The sequence below is a fragment of the Triticum dicoccoides genome, chromosome 3A, assembly GCF_002162155.2.
Source record: "Triticum dicoccoides isolate Atlit2015 ecotype Zavitan chromosome 3A, WEW_v2.0, whole genome shotgun sequence".
In the NCBI taxonomy this organism is placed as follows: Eukaryota; Viridiplantae; Streptophyta; class Magnoliopsida; order Poales; family Poaceae; genus Triticum; species Triticum dicoccoides.
In genome coordinates, this window is record NC_041384.1 from 152231904 (window position 1) to 152238578 (window position 6675).

At 40.2% G+C, this 6675-nt stretch overlaps 1 long non-coding RNA gene across 1 annotated transcript; it reads right to left on the bottom strand.

Moving 5' to 3' along the window:
- Window positions 1-3108: 3108 nt before the first annotated feature.
- On the bottom strand, window positions 3109-4547 carry LOC119271411. Its single transcript, XR_005134520.1, has 4 exons — window positions 4446-4547; window positions 4300-4344; window positions 3534-3587; window positions 3109-3434 (listed from the first exon to the last, which is right to left on the bottom strand). It is a non-coding gene; the product is annotated as an uncharacterized LOC119271411 (long non-coding RNA).
- Between the last annotated feature and the right edge of the window lie 2128 nt (window positions 4548-6675).

Below are 6675 nucleotides of genomic sequence, written 5' to 3' on the forward strand. Positions count from 1 at the left end.
GTTTTAGTTATATTAGTGATGTTTTATGTATGATACTATTCGGTATGTATTAGTGATAATATTCGACGATGTACGGACGCATGAGATGATTTACTTTTGCTTATTGAATGCATGCTAATTTTAATACTTATTTATTTTACGATTTGGTTTTGCTTATTGAATGCTCATGTCAATATGAGTCCTATAAGATATTTTGAGTATCCTGGAGTTGTCTTCGATCGATTTTCAATTAATGTTTCAACTATGAACATAGGAAATGTTTGACAACGAAAAGGACTTTGGTATTTGCAAATAATGTGAAGACGAGCGCGGCCTGTGCGACGGAATCTTCCTAGATGATGATAGGCGCTTCAGCATCAAGCTCGACGTGAACTTCGAAGTGGATACAGTAAGTCACAATGACATGTCTTTTTTCGTAATTAAGCATGGTATCTACTTCATTTGCTTCAACTTATAATTTAATCTTTTTACTATTCTACTAGCGTATCCCCTGTCATGCAAGAGTTTTTGTCTTGGATAAGATAGCTTTCAGTTGTACTATGGAGGTAAAGAAAGTTTACTTGAAGACCAGGCATGGTTATATTTTCTACGCAAAATTATACAACGCAGATGACTACACCCATTTTGGATGCAAAACTTGGCAAGCACTATGCAAGACTTATGCATTTGAGCCTGATATGGTTATCACCTTTGATATTCGTCCGGAAGATGATATTGAAGGTAATACCGACATCTGGGTCGATGTGCAGACGCCTCCAGTTATACCATTATGTGAGTTTCTCAACCATATTTATGTCTTTGATATTGTTTATTCAAAAATAGTTGACAACTAATTTCTATTGTCAGCTTATTTCGGTTCAAGCAAACATGTCCAGCGCTTGGTAGACAGGACCTACTACTGTCCCGGGGCTGAACTAAACTGCGAGGAGCTAAGTCATTATGTTTCATGGCTTGAGGATCTTGATACTGTCAAGACAAATTTTCTTCCTGCACTTAGAAATGTTAGTACTGAAAACGTGCAACCAATAGTGTTCGTAATGAACTACGGTCATATCTACTTAGGAAAGATGGCAAGATTTTTACTATTTGTCCTCAGTGCATCTTTTGCATACATTATTTTTAAGCTAAACTTCATTGCTAAGTATGTTACTATACGATGTTCTTCAACAGGGACTCCCGATGAATGTTGTGCCTCATGGGATCGAGACTAATGGTACCATGAGTATTGTTAGCTTACGGCCAAGATATCATACAATGCACTTTAGTGCATTCAGGATTTCTAAGAGCGAGGAAGTCTTAATAGTGAAAGACTGGACCAAATTTGTGATGGAGGAGCGCAGAGAAGTACTAGGGGCAGCAATGAGAAGTGCAGCCCACGATTAGGAGACAGGTTCATCTGCATGCTCCAACTTGATGAAGGAGGAGAGCTACACATGTTTTATGTTATTTTACCTGAGAGAGAGCAGCAAGAGTGATTAGCTAGCTAGAAATGAGTTTGAAGATGATGATGTGCTACACTATGAGTATGATGATTAAATAGCTAGTATTGGTGGTAATGACTATGATGATTATTATTAGCTAGTGTTGGTGGTGATTAGATAGCTACCACATCTAGTGTTGGTGGTGATTAGCTAGCTAGAATGAGTTTGAAGATGATGATGTGCTACACTATGACTATGGTCATTAAATAAATACTGTTGGTGGTAATGACTATGATGATGATTAAATAGCTTGTGCTGACGGATTAGATTCAAGTGGAGGCAACATGTGGTGCACATTGAAAGTACTACTAGTCCAAACTAGATCAAGTTTGGATTAGTAGTATACTTTTGACATGCACCACATATTGCCTCCACTTGAACCTAATCCACCTTCATTTGACACACTGTTATGGACATAATGATATAAACCTCATAATTGGTATTGTACCAAAATTTGTATAACGGCATATAAATACACTAAAAATAAAAAAAAGAGTACTAGTAGCGATGGATAGTAAACATGCTACAACTAGCTAAATTAGCAGCAGTGCGGGACAGAATAACCGCTGTCGCTATGTGTCTTAGCAGTAGCGCTAGTCGCACGCGCTACTGCTAAGTAATAGATGTAGCACCTTATTGGTAACGCGGGGCATTAAACTTGCGCTACTACTAGGGTTTTCCCTAGTAGTCTGCTATAAATTCTTCAACATGCCTCCATGGAAGCATACCCCGACGTATGGAAATTTGGAAAACCCGATTCAGATGACCTACATTTTCTAATTTAGACAAACTGTAGGGGTGCCATGAGATCTGGGTGTGCTTTCTAAGAAGTTTGTGTGCTGAGTCATGATCATGGAAAAGTGGAGTTCTAGGCATAGTGTTCCACACTTTTGGTTTTGGAGCTGGATGTTTATAGAATGAGAGTGATTTGGTGCTAGATTTATTCCCCAAAACCTTCCTTAACTATATACCCATCCATCCGATCAGATAGTGGACTTGCCATGCCCTTTTCAAAAAGGAGGGGCCAATGGGATGAGTACTGATCAGCCGAAGCGAATAGTATAAGGAGCAAAGGGCCGGCGGAGCTAAGGATATGCAACGCCCTATTGTGATCCAAGAGGCCATCACTAATACCCCGGGACGAATATATGGCCCTCCACTTGGAACAACAAAGCGACAGAGCCAAATAGCAATATAGGCTGCAGTGTAGAGGCGCTCGTCTTGGAGACTATTGATAAAGAATGTGTTGTTTAGACGATTGTGGAAGTAATCGCACCATTCCCGAAAGCCTACATTGCCGCTTTCGGAGAGTTTGTTCCATATGTCAAGGAGTTGTGGCAAAAAGTTGGGGTACAACAATAGAGAAGGATCCAGTTCATGAGTAGGGGGTATAAATTCTTCATACATATCACCATCTAAGGGTAGCCCAGCCATTTGGTTCATATCAAGAAGAGTGATTGTGCATTCACCACAGGGGAATAAGAACGTGTTAGTGTTGGGATCCCAGTGCTATAACAAAGCCCTCGGAAGCGGGGGAGATACAGAGTACTCACCCAAAGAGCAATAAATGGCTCCATAGATATAGTCTGTGTTCTCTTCACTACCTTTCAAATGCATGGAATAATTCTTCAAAATGTTAGTTCCCCATTCAACGTACCCAGGGGGAGCTACTGAATATTCAACCTCGTGGAATTCCTAACCTAATCCTTTGGATATCATGTGAGTCCCCAGGGTGACAGCTGTATCGACTCTAGGATGAGGAGCGACAGGATAATAGCACTGAGCTATGAAAGAGCGGCCTGATGTCCACCCTTGCCTAGAATATTCAGGATTTCCTTGGGGTGTCTGTTGTTCCCTTATCACAGGATTGTACAGCAGATTAGTATCTGGTTCAAAAAGTTGCCTCTTAGCTAGCTGCAATAGAGCCATCCTATGCACTTCATCCGGCTCCATCTATATGCAAGGAAAATATGCATATTGGTACATGCACCAAACACTATCGAAAGATAAAACAACAAAAGAGAAAACACAAGATAGAAAAAAAAAACTTACCAAGGTGGACGTGCCCAAGCAGCCAGCCCACAACAAGGATGAGAGAAGTAGTATCTACAAAAAAAATCAACGATATCAAAAATTGGCATATACAGAATGAAAATACATGGGATGTGAGAAGAGAGGTATACATGATTAAAAATAGTCCTCACGCATAAGAACAGTAGCATCATCGTCGAACGACGGACGAAGCCAATATATTGGCCTCCCGGAACGTCGACGATGATCAAGTCATCGATTCATACATATATGATAAAAAAAATCATCGTCGAACGACGGACGAAGCCAATATATTGGCCTCCCGGAACACCGACGATGATCAAGTCATCGATTCATATATATAAGATAAAAAATCACCGTCGAACAACGGACGAAGCCAATATATTGGCCTCCCGGAACGCCGACGATGATCAAGTCATCGACTCATATATATATAAGATAAAAAAATCACCATCGAACGACAAACAAAGCCTATATGAAGGCTTCCTGAAACGCCAACAGCGAGCAATCTACTAATTCATGCAAATATAATAATCCCCGAGTCGAACGACGGACCAAGCCCTGATAGAGGCTTCCCGGAACGCCGACCATGGGATCACGTAGTCAGATGAATAAATACAGATCAAGCACATCCAGAGACCAGGGCTATATACACCCAAAAAAATAGTTCTATGCGTTCAGGGCATTATATCCCTGGCACTTATAGAGAATGAGAGAGATGCAACAACGAACGAATATAATCAGACAATTTGGAAAAGTAGATTACCTAAGTAAGATTTGACCCAAGCCGTAACCTAGTGTCCTTGTCTTCCTGCACTTACGAGATAAAAAGCTGGGTGATAAACTAAATGAGCACCCAAGACACTAAAAGATAAATCATGGCTTAATAATGAGAGAGTGGAAGGGGTATACTCAAGCTGGACGAATCAATAGTTTCCCACACAGAGGTGCATCTTGTGAGGAATTGAAAGTAATCTGGGAGCAATGAAATAGCAGACCGATCAACCAATGAATCGATCTAGGTACTAGCAAAGCAATCTACAGTTTGCTAGCTCATGAAAAGAATTGCGTCCGCAGCCGGACGGAATCAAACCTTTTTCTCCAACGTCTCCTGCCTATCTAAAGAATTGCGTCCACGGACAGACGGAAGCAGACCTTTTCTCGTATGTCTTCTAGCTGGTCTAAGGAAAAAGAAGAAGGCAGCTGGCTGTTTAAAAGATAGTTGAGGGGATAAGGGATGCACTTTGTTAGCCGGATAGAGTTTGTTACCCAGCTAACCTCAAACGTGGCCTGATTTCTAGCTTGCATGGTTGCAAAATCGGTTGGCAACATGTGTAAAACAAAGGAAAATGCACAGTCACATATAACTGGCATGCACTTGACTAAAAGGTCCAACGTTTCAAAAGTGATATTTATCAATAAAAGAGCATGTATTACGTATACTCACAGGAAGTGCTCTAAACGCAAGAAATATGTATAATTAAGTTTCGAGCTCTGGGTCCCCAAAAAGAATCGCTTCGAACCCAGACCTCGAGGGGCATCTGTTGACATAGGTTTTAACCACAATAAATTAAAATGTATAAATCACATAAAATATAAATGCAAAATGGCAAAAATCCGTTTGACATAGATTTTGATCACGTTAAATTAAAAAGGCACGAATCACATAAAATATAAATGCAAAACGGCAAAAAAGGATAATCAATCGCTCAAAATGAGGAATGACAAGATAGGCGTGCGATATATTTTCGAATGTCGATAATGCACGCTGCTACTAATGGCGAAAATACAAACATAAAATTGTTAGAAAAGATGCAAATATCACCAGAATGTCGACTGACTATATGATAAATGTTCGACTTTCATTGACGAGGTGAAATATTGAAGCGACACATAAAAAAAAATACATCACGCAAATGAAATATACGCATGGTGTACTTTGTCAAATAACAAATATCCATATAAGGCTGGACCGTAAGTTTCATCCAAAAATAATTAACGTGTACGTCTACCTTAATGAGCCGCTAACTAATGGCCGATTAAGGCCAGCCCATTAAAATATGCTAGATGACATGCAAGTGGGTGACGCCAAGGCCCATACTTTGATTAGTTGATTAGAAAAAGAAAGAGTTCAGCTATCCCACCAGTCAAACGACTGGTTGCACCAATTAATGATTAAACAAATAAGTAAAAGAGGCAGCCCATGTCTCATGATCTCACACGATCCCACGAGGTGGAGAACGTGGGCACGTCCCACCGATTGGATTCCTGATGCTGCGCTCCTCCTCCTCCTCCTCTAAATACAAGGCTCCTCAGATCAAAAATAAATAAAAGGCTCCTTGGCTGCTCTAGGGGTTCGGCTCATTTTACTCATTGGTTCTCTGGTCTCATTCCCTCCTCTCTAGTAGCAATATTCTACTACACATCACACTACACAAAAAAGCACACAGTGAGAAAAGGAAGCAAGGGGAGGAATCTTGGTTGGTTCCAAGAAGGAAGAAGGTGAGATATGATACTACCCTCATACCCTTAGTTTTGGACGTTTGGTTCGAATCAAGGAATCCTTTCTCCTCATCCATGAACTCTCGTCCTTAGTTTCGGCCATTTTGGTTCGGATCAAGGATTCTCTCTCCCTCACTTCATGAAATATTGTCCTTAGTTTCGGCCATTCTTTTGGTTCGGATCAAGGAAAATACATATCATGAAATCAAGTCCTTAGTTTCGGCTATTTTGGTTCGGATCAAGGAAAATACATACCATGAAATCATGTCCATAGTTTTGGCCATTTTGGTTCGGATCAAGGAAAATACATATCATGAAATCATATCCTTAGTTTCGGCCATTTTGGTTCGGATCAAGGAAAATACATACCATGAAATCATGTCCTTAGTTTCGGTCATTTTGGTTCGGATCAAGGAAAATACATATCATGAAATCATGTCCTTAGTTTCGGCCATTTTGGTTCGGATCAAGGAAAATACATATCATGAAATCATGTCCTTAGTTTCGGCCATTTTGGTTCGGATCAAGGAAAATACATATCATGAAATCATATCCTTAGTTTCAGCCATTCTGGTTCGGATCAAGGAATATAATTCATAAAACATTGTCCTTAGGTTCGGCCTTATGGTTCGAATCAAGG